We start from the raw sequence: 13,040 nt of genomic DNA, 5'->3' as shown, positions 1-13,040 counted from the left end.
GTCATTAATAATTGTCAGTATGGGAAGTCTTGCTGCCTGAAAGGCCCAGGAGCATTCAAAGATGTAATGGCAGCATGGGCAGCCCTTCCAGCATATTTTTCTTGTGCCAGGAACACTGCTGAATTAGCTGGAAAAGCATATGGATTTTTTTTTTAGCATAAGCATTTGTTTTAACAAAATCTCAAACTGTGAAAAATTGCAATTGAAGTTAATCAAAAGATCTTACAGCAGTAAGACCTGAAGGATTTAACTTAGGAGCAATTTATGGTTTCAGTCTGACTACACAAGATGACCTTGTAGTTTTATAAATGTTGTCTTTATAATCAAAATTGGCTGCTCCATTATAGAAATGCAGAAATAAGTTTGTGAGGAGGTTATCTCAGAAACAAATTTGTATGGCAAAGAATTTTATTTAATTATACAATTAAAGGCTAATCAGGGAAGAGATTTAAAATATATCCAAAGCCAGTTGGTCTGTATGTAGTCACAGTGACCTAGGCTCAAGAGCCATCCTCTGAGAACATCAAGTTTTATTCTCAATTAAGCGCAAGGCATTTTTGCAAAGTAAATTTTATTCAGTTTTAATTAAAAACAAGGGTAATCTACATTATGCTTCTGAAATCCAAGTTCAGACAATGATGTAAGGATATAGTTGAACACTACATTTTACTTATGGAATGTGGAATAGTAAAAGGTCTTTGGTGTAGATGCTGTTCTGGTTTAGAAAGTAAGTTGTGAGTGCGGCTGGTAATATTTACTACTTTCAGACACTAAAAATGTCAGCAAATAAAAAGGTCACCTATGATCTTAAAATGACATTAAGTGGCATTTTGAGTCATGAAAAGACTAATGATTTGAGAATATTAGACTAAAGAAAGATCCTTGTGACTAATTGAAATTTGGTATATTTTGATGATGTTGCCATGTGAAATATTTCTTTTTATTGTTTGTCTACTTTAAATGGATAGATAGTGATACTTTTGTTATCTGTCAAAAGAGTGGAGCTTTATGGATGTGAGCAAACAAAATATGGCACTTTTATGCTTTTTACAGACTGTTGTCACAAATATTTTCAGGAATCTTAATATTAATATTAATTTTAAATAATTAGCGCTATAGAATGCATGGTGATATTAATTGGTGCAGAGGGGTGGAGTGGAAAGAAATGTTTGCAAGCAGTGTAGTGCCTCCTGATGTGCAAGGGCTTCTGTACAAAGACACAGTGTGCGCTTAGTCTGCAGACATCTGAGAAAGTTGTCTTTGCTGTTGGCTACTTGTCCTAAAATTTCTCATATCCAATAATGAACTTTACTTAACTGACACTTAACAGCACAATCTTAACTTTTGGAGACCACTGTAAAGACCAAAACATGTGGTGAGGAAGAATAATATAGTTGTCAGCTCAACTGTGAACTTCACTAGCTGAGTGCTTTGTACCAAAGCAAACAAAATGAAATGACGTGTTCTGTTTCTTTAGAATAGAAAAACTGAATGATAATGTCAAAAACAACTTTCCCAAAGCGACCTACTTGTTGGAAGCAAAAAAAACCCAAAGCAACCACCAATAAAAACCCACTCTAAAACCATAAGCATGGGCGCTGCTGAAAGAATCTAACAGAGGTATTTCAGCGAGAGAGATTTCCTTCAGAAATGTCAGTATCTCAGAAGCAACGGTAGTTTAATGGAGTGTCCATCCTGTGTGCAGCCTGTTATCAGAAAAAAGGGTAGAACAATATGAGGATGAGTATGATGAGTAGTTACCCTGAGAGAATGAGTGACATAGTTTGTTTCAATATGAGAATATGTGTCGAAAATTTATGAAATAGTAAAACACGGGGAGATATTTTTCTTATTGACTAATTAATCTATTATATGATACAGCAGCTTGAGATTTTAAAATGAAAAACATTATTCAGACAAAGGAATTTTTGCAGTAAACATCCATCTTCAGCTCTGCCATGTATGTGTAATGTAGCCTTTGAGAGATGACTTAAGACTGTAAGCAGTGAATAGTGTCATCAGAGAGTGCAAAACTGTGGAGAATCTAGAGGCTGTGTCTGTGTTGCAGGTAAGTCAATATACATTCAAAAGGCATTGCTATAACTGCCTGAAGCCAATATGAAAATATTACTAGAGTCTGGATACGACAAGTGACATTTTTCAGCATTGAGCTCAAGAAGTTGACATATGAATAGAGATGAAAGTAGGAAAAAAGGAAATTCTGTTGTTCATCAAAAACTGGAGAGCACATAAAACTGTCAGCTGTAGGAAGAACAAAATTGGCTATTGCCTCCCTTTCAGTTGTTGCTGCTTAAGAGCCAGCAGACTAAATATTACCCACTGTCCATGAAAGCACTAGTGGAGTTGTGTTATATTTAACACAACTAGATTTGGGATCTGGGATTGGGCTATTTGGGGCTGGCATGTTAAAATTCCTGACTAGTACAGAATCATTGTTGCAGGTCTGGATTGCCAATCATTTTGGAAGCATCTTTATAGTGAGATCTCCCAGCTACTCTTGTTAGAAGAGCAAAAATATATGAGAATATTTTCTTTGTACCCATCTTATCTCATTATTTCAACTGAACCTGGAAATATTGAAGACTGACAGAATATAAAAAAGGTAGTGAATGCTAGTGAATGGAATGCACTGACATGATGTTTTGACTCTGGCTGGATTCCAGGTACCTTCCAAAGCCACCCTATCACTCCGCTCCCCAGCTGGTCTGGGGAGGTAAAAGAAGACATTGTGGTTGAGATAAGGACAGGGAGGTCACTCACCAAGTACAATTGCAGGCAAACAGACTCAGCTTGGGGAAATTAATTACATTTATTTCCAATAAAATAAGATTAGGATACTGAGAAATAAACACAAACCTAAAACACCTTCTGCCCACTTCTTCCTTCTTTCTAGATTCAACTTGCAATTTTCCCCTGCCTCCTGTCTCCAAGTGGCACAGGGAGATGGGGAGTAGAGGCCACGGCTGGTTCATCAGACATCTCTGTTGTTGCTTCCTCCTCACAGTCTTTGCCTGCTCCAATGTGTGATCCTTCTCAAGGGAGACAGTCCCCCGCAAACTTCTTCAACAGCAGTTCTTCTCACAGACTGTAGCTCTTGAACTGCTCCAGTGTGAATATCTTTCCACAGGCTGCAGGTCTTCAGGAAAAGGCTGTTCCAGGAAAAGGATCCTGTGCAGGGTCACAAGTCCTGCCAGCAAGCCTGCTCATCCTTTTTCCATGGCTCCACAGGTCCTGCCAGCAGCCTATTCCAGTGCTACGGGGTCACATCTTTGTTTGGGCATCACCTGCTCTGTGTGAGGTCCTCCCCGCCCTGCAGGGTCATCTCCTACCTCGCTGTGGTCTTCACCATGGGCTGCAGCACGACCTTGGCTCTGGCCCCTGGAGAACCTCCTCTCCCTCCTGCACTCACCTTGGTGTCTACAGAGCTGTTACTGTCACGTATTCTCTATCCTCTTTGTGTTTTTTTTTTACACAGGGATTGTTTTGCCTATATTAAATACATTACCCCAGAGTCAATACTGCTGTTGCTGAGGGCTCAGCCTTGCCCAGAAATGGGTCTGTCTTGCAGCCTGCTGGCACTGGTTTTATCAGACATGGGTGAAGTTTTTGTCTTCTTCTCACAAAAGAGAAGCCTTCCCCACTCCAAAACCTTGCCACACAAATATAATACAATTGGAGAAAGTGAATGCAGTCATGCAAATGAACTCAAACTTCCTCAATATGACTGGACAAAACTGACGATCAAGAGCTGCAATTGTCAGTTAAATGCTGAAGCTGTTTCATTTGTGACAGAAAACCAAAAGAGCATAGATAAGAAATTTGTTTTATAATGAACCATCTTTTTTAAAATAGATTCCCCCAAGAGGAGCTGAAAACTGTTCAGCCATTGTCTATTCAGTTGTACAATGGGTGGCACATGAAACCAAGACTGGTTGTTTCAGTCCAGTTGCTGATGAACAGTTGCCTGCATGAGGAAAAAAAACCCCTGATGTTTAGGGGTGCTGTATGCAATCTTAAGAGATGTACCTAGAGCCGTATGCTCTCCTGTGCATGATTGTTCTTGTTATTTAGAATGGCAAGGAATTGGAGGACCAGCTGAGATGGTGTCAGGCAATATTCTCTTGTCACTTCAGAAGTAAAAAGGCTTCTGTGAAGAAATACAACTTCAGCTGGTGAGTGTGGGAGTCCAGATCTTGTTTGAAGTTATCAGAGATTCATGGTTAAACTCAAAAGCAAACTTTCAAATTATAAGTACCATACAAATTCCCTCTTGTGTGTATAACTCTAGTGGGTTTTAGAACATTATTGTTGCTAAAAATCTTGCTACTATGTCAAAAAACTGATAAATCAGAAAAGAGGGAAAAAATACTGAGCTTTCCCTGAACTTATAATGCTGAATGACTCATTAGGGACCATAAACAAATCCTTGCAAGACTTGCAGTATGGCGGTTCACTGCCCTAGTCAACAGCCTGTAATCAAAAGTATAATCCCATTGACTTTAGAGTGCTTGTCTCAGGCGTTTCACAGAAGCATGGGTGTTAAAATTAACACCAGCGTTAAGCTTTAAAGGGAGCCAGGATTTGACATTCATTAAAAAGGAAAGTTAGGACTTGAGCACTGAGTGTTGGCATTAGATTCTGCTCCAAGAGGTTATAAACACACTGGTTAGGCATATTTCGTATTATTAAAGGTTTATATTGCTAGGGATTAATTGCTTTCCATTAGACTCTACCAACAGAAGACCTTGCTTGGGACCATAACTTGTAACCAAATGGCTGATTTCATGTGTTTCTTTACACAGAGAAGAAAAGAGAGATGTCTCAGTAAAGGAGGCTGTACTGCAGATCTGCTATCTTACAGAAGAGACAGCAATGTGTAGCAACTACAAAAAGCTCTGAACTTTGATATCTGACTCTGATGTTATAAAGTCTCATTCACTTTATTGCTTGTTGCACAGTGCCAGTCACATCTGAGGTCTCTTCTTGTTGATGTGAGGTGATTTTGTCTAGTTCCTTTGGGGTTTTTTTTCTTATTTTTCAATCACCAAAATGACAAGTGACTTAGTGTTTAGTTTAATGTTATCTGCCATAGGTAAACATTACTTGTTTCATTCAGACATTAACGAGGAAAAACTAGTAAGAGAAAAAAGGTGCTAAGGAAACGAAACACAAGGAACCCTCTCAAAGATGTATGATATAGACTGTGTTTTGATTGAACTATTTTTACTCTCTCCTGTTACTTCTGTGAAGCTCTTACATCTGCTTGAAAAATCTCATCCAACTGATGAGATAGTTGACAAGACTAACGCATTGTGACACACAAGCAAGGTTTCTTGCACTTAGAAATTACTGTTTTGTTTGAAGGAAGCTCAGAGCTTTCACATTTCAGCCACAGTTGCGAACACTTATAAAATGTATTTTTCTATGGCAGCAACAAGCATGAAGTTTGGCAGCAGAGGATATGTAGTCAGAGATTCTGCTATTTGCACAAGTTTTTGTCCTGTAAGTCTAACACACCTATTTAGTCTTGTTAACATCACTATTCTACTAAGCTGGAATTTGATTTTTTTTAAGGGACTTTGGCTTCATAAAGAATTAACTCTCTTGCTCCAGAATAATTGTCAAATGACTGAGATCATACTCTGATGGCCTAGTTATCTTTTCTTCAATTTATTTTAACATTACTACTGAGGTTGTTTAAAATAACTAGCCGATATATCTGCTCTAGTATTGCAGTCTGGGAGGATAAGAGAAGACAAGAAATGAATACATGGATTATAAACTAGCCCTACCACCTATTAAGAGCTGAAATGAGCATTTTGCTGTCTATATTTAATAGGTCTGTTTGCTGGTATGGTCCCTGCCAGTTAGTGTATTGCAGACACCACTGGCATGGAATTTAACACCTGAAGACTGCACAGAAATAGCTCTCTTTTCTGTCATGTAAGAAAGGTGGAAACATCGGTTTGGTTCTGTGTGATTATTTCTGTGGATTGCCTTATGTGGTATCTGCCCTTCAGACCCCTGATAATTGTGTGCCCTTTCCTCAAAAGCTGGCCAAAGGCAAATTTTTGCAGGAACTGAGGGAAAGCATCCTTTTGGTTTCCAGTGTTTAAGGATGATAGTAGAGAGATCATATCAACTCTATAATCCATGCTTTCCCCTAATCAGACAGTTTTCAAAAGAGGGCTGAACACAAGAGGAAGCACAACTTGTAACTTCCCTTAGATTTTCAAACTGGAAATGTACTTTTTATTTTTGTCATCTTTGGTTCCATAGAATCAACAGAGCCTGCCTGGGCTCACTAGAAGCCAGCCAATTGCTCCTCAGAGCTATTGAACATTCTCATATCATGCTAAAGAAGTAAAGTTTCCAGATTCTTTGTTAGTTAGAGTAAAACCCCTGGTTTTAAACCAAATTTTTGTGAGATACTACTGAAACCTGGTGTCTGAGGCACTGTTGCAGAATGAAAAGTCATGAACAAACTTTAAATTAAAGATCAAGTTCTAAATCTAAGCTTACCTTTGGAGGAAACAGCATGTTATGTAAATAGCATCAAGATTAACCTGACCCATATGCCCAACTAAACCCAAAAGGGCTCATTTTATTCGTATTGGGATAAGTTTTGCCACATTATCTATTCTGTCTATAAAAACTGATCCTAAGTAAATAGATACTTGCATATTAATCTGGATTGTAGTTCTCCTGAACAACAAAAGGTAATATTTTAAAAGTTCATCACATTTTGCCTTACGCTAAGGAAGAGCAATATAGCCAGGACACTTGCCAAATGTGATACCCAAGGAAAATGAAGAAATGTTTTTTAGTTGTCTTTTGCTTCCCTATTATTTGTTTTGGGTTGAGTTTGACTATATATGAGTCATAGGCTTGAAATGGGTGGTATTTATGGTCACAGCAAAAGCTTCTCTTAAAGCACTTGGTAGTCCACCCACATATTTTGCTTTTGAAGAAAAGTGTCCTTTTCCAAACCCAGTGCCCCATGCCATGAACAATTAATACATTAACATTTACTAATAGCTTAGTTGATATTTCAGTCCAGTGTTTAGATGCTCTGATATAACCTCTTCAGTTCCTCCAGCCTTCTGTGTTGTTTTTCACATTTCTCAGCCTGAATCAATGTGGAAGTCACCTTAACGTCAATGTTTCTGTAGCAGCACCAAATTTACTACAATAACTGCCTAATATTATATTCCCAAATTTCACTGTTTAACATTTGATAAGTGCAAGCATTAGACAGAACCACTTTTTAAAAATGAATAAGCAAAGCATATTTTCTATTGAGATACTTAAGCGAATTCCATCCTCAGACTTTATTTTATTACCACCTATGGAGACTGTAAGACATGCTGCATTAATGACAAAGTGCACTAAGACATTCACATTTACTTTGGACTTTCCCTGAGTTATCAGGGCTCTTGCCTAAGAAAAACAAATACTTTCTTAAAAGGATTTGAAAACTTATTTCAAAACAACTTTACAGCACTGTTTTATGATCAAAACCATATTCATGTCATTAAGTTAATAAATCTTTAAGTCTACACACTCTTTTCTAGATTAAATTTTGTTTGTTGGAACCAATTTTTCTCTAAATATTTTAAGAAATACTGACTAAAAGATGGCAGGTGTTCATATTGTGAACAGCTCCCTGGAAAAAAAAGTATCTCTGTGTTAACTTAAGCATTACTTCCCCGCAGTAAAAGCTAATAAAACCAATAAGAAATAAGTGTCTGTAGCAGAAGAAACCTCACTCAGAGACTTTAAAGTCTACGCCACAGAAAGTACAGGGAGCTCCAAGTTCCTTAGTTTACTGTACTGCTCTGACACAGCAAAGTTCTCTGGCAGCCTAGATCTTATCACTTTACTCACCTGTAGAGACCAAGCTGCAACACATATTGAGTTTCCTAGACTAGCCACAGGAAAAAAAAGTTAGCTTCTATGTTTCTGTGTAAATTAGTGAAGGTTTCAAATTGTCAGACATCGGATACTTTAGGAAGCAATTTTCCTGTAGATCAGAGCCAGTTTTCTTGTTTCCTTGGGTACTGGCATTTTTTAATATATTTTTCAGCTAGCCAAAGGGATCATTCTTGTGAGCTGGGAAACAGAAGAGTTGCACCTACTTGACAATCAAAACCATGAGCTGGAAGGCTTGGGTATGCCTCGATGTTGTTCATTTTTTCTGAAGTCTCTGAAAAACTCTGATGTACACTAGACAATGGGTGTCAAAATTTTTTCTGCACCCATTGACTGCTACTGAAGTTACAAAAAGATGAATAAAAAGCCAGCCTCAAGAGCTGTCAGCCTCCTGAAGTTGTCTGTGTTATGAGGGTGTACCTGGGCAGCCTCAGGGTCTGGTTGCTTGGGGCTGGCAGTGCTCCCCAGAGGGATGAGCTAGAGCTTGCAGTCTGCAGAACAGCTGTGGTAAAGAAAAGCACTGCAGGTATCAACGGGCTGCTGAAGATGTGATGCAGCACCTCACAATGTAGCTTTTATGTCTGAATGTTTGTAGGATTTCTGTCAAGTTTCACGTGAAAAGAAAACCTTCTGCAGATGCTATTTTGCTGTTTCGGATGCATGAGTTGGGAATGTCTTTCCCATGTTGGTCATACGGTCTAATGGTCTGAATCTGGTGACCTTTTCCATACCCTAAAAACTCTCAGTGGTGACTGGGATTGAAAAAGACTAGGAAATAGGCATCAAGCTCCTGACTGTTCTTCTTCCAGTGCATGCTGCCCAGCTTGTCTAGAAGACAGCAGTAGAATGTTAGTGATCAAGAATAACACATTCTTCCCCTAGATGCAGGACAGGAGAAAGAACAATTTACAACAGCTCAGTTTCGTTCATGTTGTCTTTGTGGGATGCCAATAAGAGGGGGATGCAGAACTAGACATGATTTCTGTGCTTGTGGTGGGATCTTGTGTTAGTCCTCTAACTCCTTGAGTTGAGAGATGTAGCTTTTAATGACAATAGAAAAAGGGTGGCCAATAGGTCTCCTTTTCTAGATTTTGGGTTAGGGTTAAGTAGCTCTTGATAATATAAATTAGATGAGAATTTTAAAGAGTTGTCTATCTGAACTTCAGGTTATTTCTTTTAAAAATTTCCTAGTTGGTTTTTCCTAGGGTGCTTCTGTGAATGGTCAGTACAGTGGTTTTTTTCTCATTCCTTCTTTTCCTCAAGAGTGAAATGTTTCTCATTTATTGATTGATTCTTCATTAAGCTGTTACAAAAAAATCTCTGAAATAGTTTTTTTAGTTTTTCCGTTTATCTTTAAGTTAAAGGTTCTTTTAAATAGGTTCAGCCTTGTTTAAGGATCTGCAGACTGTAAAATAATAAGACTTTTTCAAGTACATCTGTGTTCTAGTGGATGGGCACATCTTAAGGAATCAGTTTAAAAATTATATACACAAAACCCCCATCTAAGATCTACTGTGTATTCCAGCCTGTAAAAATGAGTCTAGAAAAAGTGATTCATCCTTTTAACCCACTGTGTAACTAGCCAAGTTTTATTTTCTTGGTATTCTAGTCCTAGGAAAATGCTGTGATAATTCCACAGTACTAACCTGCTGAAGTTAAATTGATTCCCAAGATTTAGCTGGATGAGTGAAACATGAACATTAAAGTTAAGCAAATGCCTGTGCAAAGAGTGACCTAATTATGCTGGATGCTGCTCTTGTCTTAGAGCAAACTTTTCTTAGCTTTTCAGTCTAAACAATGAAAAGGATGAGTTGTCTTTGATCAGCCTAGTGTTTGTATGCATAGGCAAATCTAGATCATATGCAGGTAAGCAAGTAACTGCTTTCCCAAATCCAGACTTTCATGCAAAAGCATTACCTACTTGAGAACCCTAGGAAAAGATTGAGAAGTCAATAGAAGATCTTGGAAGTGCAGTGTTACAGAGTCATCCTTTACAAAGCTTTGATAAATTGCATTGTATTTTTTGCAGTATTACCAAAACCTTAAAAACACCTTTAAATTATTATTCTTTTATTATCTTCATTTATTTTTTTTTCAAAAACTGAGTCAGTTCTTAAAACTCATACTTTTTTATTCAATCTATAAAAGTCTATCTTGGGGTCCGCTGTTTTTTAATTTGCTGGTCTGTCTAGCCTTTCCTGTAGCTGAGCTGTTTTTTGGTTCCTAAGGGGCAAAGAATCCCCTTCTTGAGACAAAATTCAGCAGTTCAGTATGAGGTATTGTCCCTTAGAACAGAAAGTTTCTAAAAGCTAAACCCATATAGAGAAACCATTGACTGCTCCATGTGACCACAGACTTCATCATATATGCCATGATTCCAGGAAGAATGAAATGGAAGGCAGGTCCCTAATGTGATAGTTTTTAATTATTTACAATGCTGAGTGTTTTTTAATAGGACTTATGTACCTCTGCTCCAGATCATTTCTCCATCTTTTGCTTTCAAAACTCAACAAATAATGGAGGTGTAGCATAGTCCAGCATTAATACTCCTCCTTCCAGCCCTTAAACACTGACGATACTTAATTGGAAGATGTGATGTATATTCAGACTTGGCACCTTTTAGTTTCTTTTCTCTTTCTCTCTCTTTTTTTTTTTTTTAAATGGACAATTTTTTCATCCAGTTGAAAACCTATGATTCTTTTACATGTCTCTGCAATGCTAGCAAGCTTGAAAAGTAAAATAATACTTAATCCTTTAGTAATGATGTATAACTTGGAAAACAGGGACCCCAGGTATTGTATATTTTACTCTGGGTTGAGCTGAATATACAACTCCATCCAAAGAGTCAGCCTTAATTTGTAAAGGATTTTCATTTGCTTTTCAGACCCTTATAGATACAAAAAATTTTCTCCCATTTCTGAAATTCATACATATCCCTCTCATATACATTATTTTTAAATGTTTCTTTTATGCTCAAAACCCTATAAGGAGATGAGCAGTATCAGCCTCTTACAAATGAGGAAACTGAGGTACAGAGCATGGTAGAGACCAGTCATCTCTAGCAGGGATGTACACAGCTACAGGGGGACCAAAGTTTCCAGAGTCCCATGAAAGTCATCTCTGTAGTGAACCAGTCTGGGAACTCTTCTTAAGAAGAGCAGCCCAGGTTAGCTAGTTTATTCCTATGCTTGCACTGGATTCAGCAGGGTTCTTGAAGCATTATTTACATGTGGATGTTACTCAGAACCTTGGCTTGCTGGAAATGATGCCTTAGGACTTGATATGGTGTGTTCAGCCAGTTTGGGACAAACATGAATTCATTCAAATATTTATGGAGAAAGCACATTAAAAAAAATAATAAAAGGAAAGTGATTTAATGTGTCTTCCCATGTGGAAATTAGCCCCTTCCCCATGCTGCTGTACAGTATAATTGTTTGCTTTGTATTGCATGCCATAGACTGTTGTTTCTTTTCCCTGACTCACTGATACTTGAGGAGGGCAATTACAGTAATATATTTACATTTTTAGGGAACTATAATAGTGTGTCAAACACAAATATTTCACCTGATTGTTAATGTTCCAAACAGTAGGGTGTGCAGAACAATGTTGACAAGAAATCTGTGTGGCTAATGTGAAATGAGTTTTATGGATCTGTGAAAATAAATAAATAAATCTCCACAGAGCAAAACACATTAATAATTAATAACAAATACTAGAACATAACTCAGGAGGTGTCACCATATGCAGCTATTGTGACTCATGCAATAAGCATCCTTATTTAACTTTTTCAACAAAAGCAGCACAAGTTTGAATGTCCCTTCATAAAAAGCAATAATCAAATAATATATATACAGATCTGGGAAGAGAATAAACAGATCCCAGAGCAAGCAAGATTATCTTTACAGTTAAACTTCAGGCACTGGGAAGGCCAACAGGCTATTATTTTGTACTAGAACATTTGGGGAGCAGAACAGCAGAACTGAAAGGCAGGTGACTTGTTCTCTTTTACGACCTGATTTGGATCAGGAAATTTTCTCCTTGTGCAAATGCTAATGCCTGCATGCTTGAATTTTGGACCCGATTGACAAGTGTGATGCTTTCAAAGTATTATCACTCCTTGGTGTATTTTCTACAAGTTAATTGAGCACTGGTATAAAGGAGGAGAATCTGTGTGCAGTACAGAATTGTTGTTTTGACTAGGTGTAAGCCTATAATTTTTCAGCTGTGTCTGCACAGTACTTTCAAGCACATCCTTAAATGCCTTGTGGGGGCATACAAGCTCATAGTCTAAAATCATAGTTCTTTTGAGATATTTTGATAAAAATGGGCATTGTGCTACTATGAAGCAAATAAGAGTAATTGAACGAACAACACTCTGTTAAACTAAAGAGGTTCTGTCAGTATTCTAATTATTGTGGGCAAAACTGATTAACTTAGTCTCATACTCTGGGCACACATTTATGCAAATTTCAAGGAAAGGAGAAAGGAATCCTTTCTCTGCAATGAACTCATCAGTGCAGAGAAGCTTGCAGTGGTGGATTAGTCTGGAAAAATTAGGAGTCAGACTTGGCTATATTCTTTAATGGAAATATAATCAGCAATACATCTTGATGAAATGTGCTCTGCCATCACATAATACCCACTTGGAGGTGAGGTAAGGGCTGGAGGCAGTAGTCCAAAACCATTAACATCCCCCAGGGTGAACATAATAGGATGATAAATGCTCACTGGGAAAGGATTCATTTCAGTTTTCAAATGATTTTGAGAGTAGAACAGAAAGTCAGTAATTTTATATCAATTTGGTCAGCCCATACTTTAATTCAGTAATGAAAGACTTTATGTCCATCCAGCCTCAGTGTATTTGTAATGCCTGAGTTAGGTGTTGGCATTATTTTTGTTAGGAAGGTGCCAGGGTAGGAATCCTTCTGGTGTACATCTTGATTCACTCTTCTACAGCCCAGCATCAATTGACTGAGTTTCTTTAATGGAACAGAATAGAAAGGCCCAGTCCCTGGACAGATATTTGGGTCAATGGACTTGCTCTGACAGCATCTTTTCTTTTTGTTTCTGCCAGGAGTGATAGGGGT

Source organism: Prinia subflava, chromosome 3 (assembly GCF_021018805.1).
Source record: "Prinia subflava isolate CZ2003 ecotype Zambia chromosome 3, Cam_Psub_1.2, whole genome shotgun sequence".
Taxonomy (NCBI): Eukaryota; Metazoa; Chordata; class Aves; order Passeriformes; family Cisticolidae; genus Prinia; species Prinia subflava.
Note: the sequence above shows the minus strand (reverse complement) of the source record.